Genomic DNA, 13,039 nt, shown 5'->3' with positions numbered 1-13,039 from the left:
GTATTTAAAGACTGAGGATCAGGAGGAAAATGGACACAGGTGAGTGATTGCAAACAGGTGAGAATGATGGCAGTGATTGAGTTGTTATGGTAATGTGGGTGTGGCATGAAAGACTGGAATGTAACAGAACGGCAAGGTATGGAAGAATGAGGCGTGGCAAGTTACTGGGGGAGGTGAAAGTGACAAGACATGAACACAATTTAAGATAAACAAAGCAGAACAAGAACTAGAAAACCAAACAAAAACATCAAAACCACGACACCCTATGGTTATTAAATCTCTAGAGAGCAAACTACCTGATGTTATAAAGAGAGACTGGCTAGTTTTTATGGTTAATCCTGCTAATGCAGTTACACCAGTTAATCATTTTGATAGTCTTCTTAGATTTCTAAAGACACAGGAGGAAGTTCTAGAGAAACTAGAGCAACTTGGAGTGAGTGAAAAGACAGAGAAGAAGTTTGAGAAACGACATGCTTTTACTCGATCCACAAGAAAGAATCATGTCTGTATTGTGTGTGGAGACGCAAGACATGGAGATAAAATATTCTTCTGCAAACAGATCAAAGCAATGAATGTACCTGAAAAGCTCAACATCGTGAAGACATTGAAAACATGCAAAAGGTGTTTGAGAAAGCATGAAGAAGATGCTGAATGTATCAACACTTATCTTTGTAGAAACAAAGATTGTAAGAAGGGGAGCTTTTCAGATCACCATTTCCTCATTTGCCCAAAAATGACCTTACAAGGATTGGGATTGATAAACCAAGAAGGAAAAATAGACTAACAGAAGAACAGGAGAAGTTCATAGCTGAACTTTCACCAGAACTAGCAGAAGAATGCAGAAAAGCCTTTTCAAATGTGACTGCATCAACAAGCAACACAAAGGGTGAAGTTCCTGGTCTTATGGAGTCATATGGACTAAAGGAGCAACCTGTTATTCTAATGCTGTTGGAAGTCACTGCAAATGCAGGCCAGAAAATTGGCACTTTGATTGACCTGGCTTCTGATACCAATTACATTACTCACCAAGCAGCTCAAAAATTGAACCTAGAAGGTGAAAACATAACATTAGTTGTTCATGGTGTTGGGGAAATGTCAGTCAAAGTTAGAACAAAGAGATATCTGTTAAAAGTGAGAGTTAAAACCCCCAAAGGCACAGTGAAGGCTCACCAACTCATTTGTTATGGACTTAGTGAGATTGCTAAAGTGCATAAAGTCATTCAACCACTGCAGTTACAAAAGTTCTTCCCAGATGTTGACTTGGAAGACCTCAAAAGACCGCATACCATTGAGTTGCTAATAAGCCACAGAGAAGGCAGACTGGCCCCTCAAAGAGTCAAGGTTGTTGGAGACCTGGTCCTGTGGAACAGTCCACTCGGCGTAACCGTGGGAGGAGCTCATCCGGATCTTTGTGAAGACGTCGACATGGCAGCACACAGGTCAGAAACACACTTTGCTCGTTCTACGCGCACTGCTGCTGTAAAGTATGAAGAAGTCTGCAGTCTCAAAGAAGTAAAAGCAGAAAGCAAAAGTACAACTACCAATAAAGAGTTCATTGATGGTGGAAATGGGAGAGCATAGGAGCAGCTTGTGAACCAAAGTGTGGTGGATGTCGCTGTGGGACATGTCAACCAGGTGGAAAAGAGATGACATTAATGGAGGAGAAAGAACTTGAAATAATTAAATTAAAGGTCTTACCTATATGCAAGCAGATGAACACAATGATGCTCCCCACTGGGATGCAAAGTATCCTTGGATTGTAGAACCTACTTGTCTTCCCAATAACAGAAAAAGTGTTGAATCAACTTTCTTAAGAACAGAAAGACGATTAAATAAAGAGCCTGAATGGAAAACTGTCTATGCAAACCAGGTGCATGAAATGGTGCAAAGGAAAGCAGCAATAAAGCTAACAGAAGACACTTTAAACGGCTGGAAAGGACCAGTATGGTATGTGAACCACCAGGTGGCATCAAATCCTCATTCTGTAACCACTCCCGTGCGTTTAGTATGGAACAGCAGTCAAATATTTGAAGGTCTAAGTATGAATGATATTCTGCTGAAAGGTCCTGATGTTTTAAATCCTATTCGTGCTGTCCTACTCAGGTTCAGAAGGGGACTGCATGCTGCCTTGGGAGACATCAAAAAGATGTATAACTCTGTGTGGCTAGAGGACCTGGAGAGACATCTACACAGGTTCCTCTGGAGAAACAAGCTCAGAAGAGGAGATCGGTGAGTTTGCTATTACCAGAGTTAACATCGGGGATCGTCCTGCTGGATGTATTGCCCAAGTAGCAATGCGAGAGACAGCAAAACTGCCCATGTTTGACAGCTGTAAAGAGGAGCGGAGGATCCTGGAAGAAGACTGTTATGTTGATGACATGTTAACATCTAACAATGACCCAGAACTTTTGCACAAACACACTAAGAAGGTGGAAGAGATCTTACAAGCTGGGGGATTCTTTTTGAAACCATGGATCCTATCAGGTCAAAGTGGGAGGCAAAAAATGTCCTTACCTAGCAGAGACAAAATCCTTACACTCCCTAATCAGATGAAAGAGGATGAAAATAAGGCTTTGGGAGTGGGGTATCTGGTGGAAGAAGATAAATTGTATGTGATGACATCAATCAACTTCTCAAAAAGAAGGAAAAAAATGAAGGTGGTACAAAACCTAAAAGAAGAAGAAGTGAGAACAAATACTCCAAATCCTCTCACCAGGAGAGAACTCATTAGCCAAGTAGCTAGCCTTTTTGATCCTATTGGCCTAGTCACACCTACCAAACAAAAAGGAGCCATTCTAGTGAGAAAGGCTTTCCAAGACACCAGAACTGCAGGTAAAGCAGGCGACATGTGGGATGAACCACTTTCTGATGGGCTTAGAAATGAAGCCATTAAATTGTTCCAGGAGTATGTGCGCCTGGGCCAGATTAGATTTCACAGGAGTTTAACACCAATCAGTTGGATTGGAAAGCCCCTAGGCATAACTTTTTCTGATGGGAGTGACAAAAGTTATGGTGCAGTTCTATACTTCAGATGGGAAACAGAGCAAGGGATCCAAGTGAGACTTGTAGAATCCAAAGCAAAACTCACTCCACTTGATCAGAAGGGAGAACCTATAAAAGCAGAAATTTGTGGTGCAGTGTTTGCAGCTCGTGTTTGCATCAGTTTATTCACTGATAACTTAAAAGTAAATTAACATTTCCTGGAAAACTAGTTAATTAGTTCATTGTGATCTGAAATTGACTTTGTTTCATCTGTTTGTAGGTTTTCAACCTGCTCTGTGACTTCTTTAACTATCTTGACTACTCCATGTAAAGTCATGGTGGTTTTGCACTGTCAGTTGGAAGAATCCAAAGAAAAAAAGAAAAGATAAATAAAAGATGTCGCTGAGATGAGTGGTTCCTGCATTTCTTTGATGGGAGCAAGCCTTTTTCAAGTTTGGGCAGAAGCTGAGGTGGTTTAAAGAGAGCAAAAAACTTGACACTGCTTTTAAAATTCTATCTAAAATATTTATTCTAAATAGGAGGAATTTATTTGTAAATATTTGCAGCTGAGAGCCAAATATATACAAAAGGGAGAAAAGTGATGTCAAGATGTGGTGAAATTAGGACCCAAGGATGCAGACTCAAGCATGTGCGATGGGTGAAATAACAACTAAGGATTTAATAAATGAAACAAATGGCTGACAAGGCAGCAACACCCACCCCACCCCCAAAGAAAGCACACACAAAACAAGTGCCAAGCAAACAGTATGATGGACTCAATGGCGCAAAAAGTGGGTATGCCTTATATGCAGCGCATGGGGCGCCACGCTAGAGGGGGTGTCAAAGTGATGATGGGAAAATTATTTCTAGTCTGCATTTTTTGTATTCAACAGCTGTTTATGCATGTGTAAATGATATAAGATGAGATAAACTTTATTGATCCCACAATGGAGAAATTTGCATGTTACTGCAGCTCAATACAGAAAGGTTGAGATAAAAAAGAAAACACTATGTACATCATATAAACATAAGTGTATGTATGTATGTATATATATATATATACTTATGTTTATATGATGTACTAGATCAATATGATCAATAACAGAGGCATGTCACTGATTAGGCGCCCCTCTACTCCTTCACCTCCCCAGCTCCACCACCACACACACACACACACACACACACACACTGTAGGCGCTCCAGTGGAAGCTCCCTCAAGAACACGCTGGAGCGCGATTGTTTTCATTTGAATGGTGATGTCATCTGATGACAGGGAGCTAAAAATGAAGAGGCAGAAAAGAAAACTCTGCATAAGAAAATAGAAGAGAGAGAAGGATAAAAATGTTGTAGGGATCAAAAAATGCTTTCAAAGTGATTGAAATACAGCATGTAAGTTCTGTCAGAGCATCAAGAGGAGGCCTGGAAATATTCAGGTTAGCTAAAGCTACTAGTAAATGACAAGTTACAACTGTTTACTGATCAGTATTTACAATATAACAGATCATGACAAGAAAAATAATGGAACTTGTTTGTGGTTATTTTGTTTTTCAGACAGTAATCATTTGTTGAAATCGATGGTGAATCATAAAGCAGATAAATTATAGAAACTGGAAGTTTAAATGTCTTCACTGGGATATAACACTACAGAGCTGCTGTGATTAATCTGATAAGTCTGATCAAATGCAGCATCCAATCACTAAATTATATCCAAGAAAGATATAAATTAAAGTTAAAATGTCATGTTTTTATATGTGATTTGATTGCTGTATTTTTTAAACCTCCTTTACACAAAGTTAACACAATTCAGCTGTGAGGTTGGAGAGAAAGAATCAGGACAGACAGGAAGAAGACAGGTTGGTCTAATATGCGTTGGAAGTGTAGGAACAACCACTTAATATCAGGTGATTCATTTAAAAATATTATTTCTATTGAAAAAGTGCATTTGCAAAATGTGCAATTTATTTAAGGCTATTAAATAATACTTGTTTGACCATGTGACTTAAAGAAGAACACAGAGAAGGAATGAAGGAGACAGACATGAGGTTGGTGATCAGCTGCTGTAGAGGAGAGCAGAGATGACATCAGGTAGGAATAATTTCCCTAGTGAGGCCTGTTGTGGAATTTTCTTTACCAAAGAGGACAACAAAGAGTTTTGTCTTAGGATAATTTATTTAAGCTATATAGCTGAGAATCACTGTGCTGAGGTGAGTCAACAGAGTGAGTCTGAAGTATTACAGATAGCTCCCCCTTCTTATACCATTGTAGGATGAGGAGGGGTCGGGGGGAACAGAAGGGTCAGATAGCTGACCAAAAGGGAAGGTAAATAAAGAACACATCCTTTATAGGCTTGTAGGCGCATACTGGTAAATTTCCATACAGTCAGGAGGGGTCAGGGGGAAACAAAAGGACCAGATAACACATACATCCAGGCACCCTATAGGGATAAGAATAAAGGCATTCCTAACTAAACTAAAACATGGTGGTCACATGCAGCAAGAATCATTGAAACAGTATTTTTCCCATTACAATCCCTCCTCTTGATTAAATCACCTTCGTTTTAATCATCATAAAAATTAGAAAGTAGAGGAAAACAAACTAAAACAAACAAATAAAATAACAATTACACATAGAAATCCAAAAACTCCCCTAAATCCTCACCCTCCTCTTGATCAAGGTCAAACTCAGCTGGTTTGATGAAGAGGAGAGTGTCGTTAAACTTGGTGGCAGTGAATAACAAAGCCACCAGCATTTGCACAAGAGGAATGACACAGCAGAGTATAACACTAATGATAACAAAGAAAAACAATAAAATCATAGCCAAATGCATAAGTATTGCTTGAAGCCCCCCAGAAGTGAACCAGGCCCAAGGATTCCAAATGGTGCCAGAGTTCTTCTCCTTCTGGGGTTAGGAGCTTCTGGAGCTCGCTATGTATGAAAGTCATGTTATCAGAGGAATCCATCCATCAGCGTTGCTTTCTTCAGGAGAGTGACAAGCAACGTAGTGTCTTCTGCAAGGCCAGTTGTCCCGATGATGAAGAGAAGCGGGAAACGCATCGTTGCCTTGTGGAGGGTAGACTACCTCACACAGGAGCTGATCTCAGGGATTATTCTGCCCTGTGGTTGAGAGATCAGCTGATGATTTGTTGTCCAATGGCTGGCGTGGATCCAAGTCGCCCCTTTCAGCAACTGTTACAGCTGTTTGGGTTGTCCTGGAATGGCCCTTGCAGCACCTGGATTCCAGGACCCTGTTTCCTGGTTTCAGAGGATGAAGCAGCCCTTTAGCTGGTGGGGGAGGGCAGCTTTCACACTGCTGAAATCAGGCTTCTCAGAGGAGTCACTTTGTAGTTAAAATCAGGGATATAATTTTTGCTATAATTTATCAATTCCAAAACTCATCAATGTTCTCACAGTAACTGGTTTAGAATGACTCAGAATAGCACATTTTGGATATGGTGTCAGTTGTAGGCCTGTGGAAAATACAACTCTTTCTATAAAAGTTACACACACTAATGCTGGAGCTCAATCTCAGTAGCTTTCATCCCATCATCAGAAAATATTGCTGCTAACAGTATGTCATAACAAAACTTTGCAGCAAACCAGAATTATTGAACTGTTTTCCCTCAAAGGTAAACAGATTTTGAAATTTAGAAGCCATATAAATTTAGTATTAGCTAAATTTATACAAGTATGATAACCAATGGTTCTGCGTAGGCACCCGTTCCCTGGCAGCATTTGATCATAAGACCCAAACTTCTACTTCACCATCAAATGAGACCTTCACATGTCGAGCTGATACCCTACCAAGCATGCACAGTGCAACTCTCTCACTCCTTCAGATCCAGTCTTCCACAACTGCGTAATCTCCATTCTCCTCAGTGTCTGAAGACTGTCCCACAGTTCATCAAACAGTTAGTCCAGTGTACAGTGAGGCTTGTTCAAGGCAGGTCGTTAGCTATTTGATGCTAATCCAGGCATCCCAGCTGGATCCAAGTTCACAAGGAGATGTTAGGGAAATCTGGTATTGTTCTCATCCATATTTCAGCCTGTTGCTCAGCTAAACAGGAGCCACTCAAAGTTCCCAGGTTCTGTGCCATCTGACACAACGTGTTCGCTGTAGCACAACACTGTAGGTTCCATCTGGAAAAGTCAACTGCACGTTGTCTGGTGTTATCAGTTCGTCGGACATGAGTCAAAGAATGTCCAAAATGCAGATTATTCAACACATGGAACATCTCTTAAAGGCAGCCACTCTTCTGTATTTCCAGAGAAGCACACAACAGATGCAGTATTGATGAAATTGGGAGTGGGGTGTTTACTGTTAGTACTTAGGTCCAGTATCAACCACACACATGTGATTTCTCCCACTAATGGTGACTAAAACCATGGGTTTAAGATACAAAAAGCTGCCTACAAATTCCGGGCACCTCTTAAGCATCAACCTTTCTTCTTTAATCTTTCACTGTTCCTTTGCCAATTTATATTTCTAATCATTTTAACTCATTTTCATTACTATCTTTTATCCATTTCCTGATCTATGTGATGAATGACATGAACACTCCACAATTCATAATCCATTTTCCACAAAACCGCAACTGAGACCAAGCATTTCTCTCACTTTCTCTGATGCATGAGAGCTGAATCCTACAAGATAACATGGGGGGTTGTTAATTAAAGCACCTCTCTTACTATCCAAACACACACACAGCCCCCATCACACCCTGTCGTGAATGTTTTTACAACAGGTCATCCCCTCAGGATCAGGATGCCCAACAAAGATCTCCTCCAGAGCTCTTTGAAAAACTTTTGAGAAGGCTGTAAAACTCCTCGAGTCACAAAACCCAACTCAGTAAAATAATTAACTTCAAACAGGTTGTGTATTATTGCTCAGGCATCGGGGTTGTTTTTTGATGCCTGCTGAATCTTCATTGACACCACTCAATGGCATCTGCTTGTATTTGATTGATAAGGGAGCTGATTTGAGAAGAGGGGTTCGTTGTTATCTCAAGCTGTTATATAGTGGGGGAGACATGTAACTGCTTTTCTGGGTCTTCACAATTATATTTCACTAATTTTAAACTAAAAAGCATTTGTTTAACCTTAAATTGTTCCAGAACAATTTTGCTTATCTTATTCAAAGAAAAGTAAAAGCCTACAGCTTTGATCAAACTCATCATCATCTCTATTTGTTAGTTTTCTAAGTTCTATGCATCAAACCAGCTTTCAGTCTTTCTTATTCAGCTATTTCTCGTAGCCTTTTGCTTATTTTAAATTTTTTTAATCATGTTACACTAGATCATAGCATAATTTAAACCATGTAACCATTCTTACCTCTGCTATTTCCTATTTTATTTCTATTTCTATTTCTTATCTATTCTTTATTTATTTACTTATTATTAATGATATTTATTTATTCCTTACTTATTTATTTACTTATTTCTTCATTTATTTTACTTCTTTTCTAACAGTTTTAATCCATTCAAACCAAATTTCACTAAGAACCAACCCCAAAGAGCTGGATTTAAAACAAGCTCATTTACTCAACAATTTATCAGTTATTAAATTTCATACACGTGATCTCAGAGTTTGTGAATGGTGCAATACACGATTTTCAGATCTGACCAAGAAGCTTCTAGATTCCTCTAATGTTGGAATCCGCTTGATCACTGAAAAAGACATCTATTGCTGTGAAAAACCACCCACACAATGCAGAAAATAAAAAGTATATATCCCTGTGTTCAATAAAATCTCTCCCTCTCATCGCTTTCATTGCAAACTTCCCATTTTACATACTTACACACACTCTTCCTGTGTTCTTCCCAGCTTTTAAAAATGAGCTGGTTTAACCCTTTTGTTTCTCTTTTTCCACCAATCAACTTAACCCATTTGTTCTCAACAGTTCCTCATCCACTTAGACTTTCCCTGTTCAGAAAACCCATTGCTCCTTTTTCTTTTCCTTTTTTTTTTTCCTGGTGCACCATTCATTCATTCACACACACATACCATATCCTAAGCATATTGGACTATCTGGAGAATCACCCACTTAACAGATCCGTTTATTGTACAGACAGGACGTCTCCTGCTGGCCTTTCTGCCTTTCTGAAACTTGTTTCACAGGTGCAAAAGTGCTAAAATACCTCTTCTGTCTTGGTTCTGACCCAGTCAGCAACCACAGGTAACCTTGCGACTTCTATTTTTTTTTTTATTGACACTGGGTTTCTTAAAGTCTCAACTATCAACCTCCTTGTGACAACTGGGTTTGTTAAAGTCTCAACTATCAACCCCCTGTGACTTCTACAGACCCAATATGAAAAAAAACAACTCACCATTGTCCTAATTACTGGCAATTCCCCAATGGAGAATGCCCCTTCGTATACCAGCCGTGGTCCAGCAGAAAAGTTCTGATCTGGACCCCAAATGTCCATCAAAGGGGACAGGGCTGTAAAGTTCTCCTCTGCAGGATGATCAGTCACCAAATCTTTGTTCTCCGCTAGTGATCACACGTGGTATCCTGTTTGTGAAGCCAAAATTGTTGTGGAATTTTCATTACCAAAGAGGACATCGAAGAGTTTTGTCTTAGGATAATTTATTTAAGCTATATAGCTGAGAATCACTGTGCTGAGGTGAGTCAACAGAGTGAGTCTGAAGCATTACAGATAGCTCCCCCTTCTTATACCATTGTAGGATGAGGAGGGGTCGGGGGGAACAGAAGGGTCAGATAGCTGACCAAAAGGGAAGGTAAATAAAGAACACATCCTTTATAGGCTTGTAGGCGCATACTGGTAAATTTCCATACAGTCAGGAGGGGTCAGGGGGAAACAAAAGGACCAGAGAACACATACATCCAGGCACCCTATAGGGATAAGAATAAAGGCATTCTTAACTAAACTAAAACATGGTGGTCACATGCAGCAAGAATCACTGAAACAGTATTTTTCCCATTACAGGCCACAAAGGTTTAGATGCCCAGGAGGGTTTGAATTTCTGCTGACCACCACTGTCCTTTTGGGAAAATTAGTGCAGGCAGACATGGCAAGTTAGTCACCACAAAGGGATAATTTGGACAAGAGAGAAGAAGATGATGATGATGACGAGGGAGAGGAACAGAGAGGTCCAAATGATGATGAAGAGGGGGAGGAACAGAGAGGTGCAGAGGAGAGGGCTGGAGCAAGACCAAATGGCCTTTATCACACAAAATGGGGGACTCATTTAAGTAGTACATGGTAGAGAATGGCTCACAGAAATGCCATACCCAAGATCAGGTATTTTATTTTTTAAGTCCATGAATAAATAAGATTTATACACAAAAACAACACCAAAAAAATAATCGGGGGAAGGGGGTAATGTATCTGGATACCCCCCAGAAAGTAGGTAGTTGGGCCTCTGGATGGACTGATGAGTAAGTGAAAACTAAGTGGATATGTAGGCTGGGAGGGATGATTACAGTGTGACAGCAGGTGAGTATAATGAGCTGACAAAGTGTGAGGTGTTAGTAGATCAGGAGGAATGAGGGAAATACTGACCAATGACACAGACCTACAACTAGTTCACTGTAGTCCAGTTTAATTTTTTAAGAGACAATGCTTCTCAAAGTGTTATTTTCAAGTGTACAAGTTTTTCTAGGGATTGTTAAACATACATTTATTTCAGTTGAGCGATTATTGTTACATTTTTTTAAAAATGAAAAATACATATTGGCCAAAAACAAACAAATAAAAATGGTGTTGCATATCAGCCACTGGCTGCCCTGATTTCTAAAGAACCTCTAGTTAAGTTTTATTGTATTCTTGGTGCTCCACCAGGGCCAAGGCAGACCCAGACACTACTAATCTGAGGACTTCAATGAACCATTCAACTGGTAGTAACAATGCATCAGTTTAAAGTCTTTTATATTATTAAAAACAATGGAATGGCCCCCGATGATCTGTACAGTCTTACAGAGAATAAAACAACTATTTGTATGTTTAGGGGAAAATTACCCACTTTTAACAAAAATCCCACAAGATCACAAAAAACTTCAATGAAACTTGCCATACAACGTGAGGAATAAACATAAATCACATAATTCAGTTCTCTGACCTCTATGTAAGTCTCACGTTGCACCAGTATGACATAAAAAACTCCTGAGATCACCCATGAGGAATTTTCCCTGATATAAACAAAACAATAAAAAATTTAAAAAAAAGGAAAAACAAACTGGGCATTAAACATAACTGAAATCATACACACACCATAACAACGCTATATCAAGAAGCTGCATACACTGCAGTTTAGGCTTTTTCATCCTTAAAGCCAGTATTTTACTGAGCCATGACTGTTGGAGAACAGATTAGCTGCCAACCTCTGCCCAATTCAGCTACTTTATACCCACCTCTTTAGGAGCCGTATCCATGAAAATGATTTAATCTGCTGTAGTACTCTTTAGAAATGAAAAAAGGCAGATTGGACCAGTTTTTAATTATTCATATTTATCATCAGCATGGGCTTTAGAGCGGGGTGGGGGGGTATTCCAGAAAGAAGTTTTACCAAACTCTGAATTGTGTAATCTAAGTTGATTACACTGAGATTAAATAACTCTGAGTTTGTTGACCTTGAGGTAAAAGAGTGTACAATATAAATGGAGCTCCAATACATGGATTCACCATGGCAACCAAAGGATAAACGGGAGCTGGGTTGTTTTTTAATACCAAATACACTGAGTATACAGAGCAGCTGAACAGAGGCGCACACTGATGATGACACACTTCACCTGAGCTTTTTAATTTGTACCAAAGCTTTTAATTTATGTCACTTGTTTTTGAAAAGAATTAGTTAAGGAGAGAGTTAAAGTTACTATTTAAGAGCAGAAGAATGGTTTTATGCCAAGAAAGACACCACAGAAGCCATTTTTGCTTTGAGGATGCTGATAGAGAAGTACAGAGAGGATCAGAAAGAACTATATTTTGTTTTTGTAGATTTAGAAAAAGAATATGATAGGGTGCTGAGGGAGGAGCTGTGGTGTTGTATGAGAAAATCTGGAGTGGCAGAGAAGTATATTAGACTGGTACAGGACATGTATGAGGACAGAGGGACAGTGGTGATTTGTCATCGGTCACTGTAGGAGTGACAGATGACTTCAGTGTGGAGTTGGGACTGCATCAAGGGGCTCTGTGCCCCTTCTTGTTTGCTCTGGTGATGGACAGACAGATGGAGCAGAGGTCACAAAGAAGCAGGACTTCCAATATTTAGGGTTGACTGTCCAGGAAAACGGGGAGTGTGGTAAAGAGGTGAAGAAGAGAGTCCATCAGGATGGAGTGGATGGAGAAAAGTTTCAGGGTGATTTGTGACAAAAGGGTGCCAGCAAACGCCAGAGTAAAGGTTTACAGACAGTGGTGAGACCAGCTGTGTTGTATGGTTTGGAGACAGTGGGACTGACAGAAAGACAGGAGACAGAACTGGAAGTGACAGAGCTGAAGATGTTGAGGTTCTCCTTAAGAGGACATGGATGGATAGGATTAGGAATGAGGTCATCAGAGGTACAGCACAGGTTGAACGGCTGGGAGATAAAGTTAGAGAGGCCAGACTGAGATGGTTTGGAAATGTGTAGAGGAGGGACAGTGGGTATATTGGTAGAAGGATGTTAGAGATGCAGCTGCCAGGAAAAAGACAAAGAGGAGATACACTCCTGATCAAAATCTTAAGACCAGTCAAAAAATTGCAAGAATTTGCATTTTGCACTATTGGATCTTAAGAAAGTTCTAAGTAGAGCTTCACAATATTAAAGGAAAATATCAGTGCAAAAGACAAGAACTTTTGAACAGGGAATTTTCTGCAAACTGCATTTACACTCAAACATGATTTTTTCAGTTGATCAAAAGTTTAAGACCATAGTCTTTAAAATCCAAAAGCTGTGCAAAAATCTGGATTCCATGTCATTTTCTGTCAAGTCTTTACACTGTCAAGACCTCCTGATGGCGAAAGCAAAAAAGCTCACTGACTTTGAACGTGGTAGGATTGTTGAGCTGCATAAGCAAGGCCTCTCACAACGTGCCATCGCTGCTGAGGTTGGACGCAGTAAGAC

The sequence above is a fragment of the Kryptolebias marmoratus genome, linkage group LG11, assembly GCF_001649575.2.
Source record: "Kryptolebias marmoratus isolate JLee-2015 linkage group LG11, ASM164957v2, whole genome shotgun sequence".
Classification (NCBI taxonomy): Eukaryota; Metazoa; Chordata; class Actinopteri; order Cyprinodontiformes; family Rivulidae; genus Kryptolebias; species Kryptolebias marmoratus.
The sequence above is the reverse complement of the archived record's forward strand: the minus strand, read 5'-3'. Positions refer to the sequence as shown.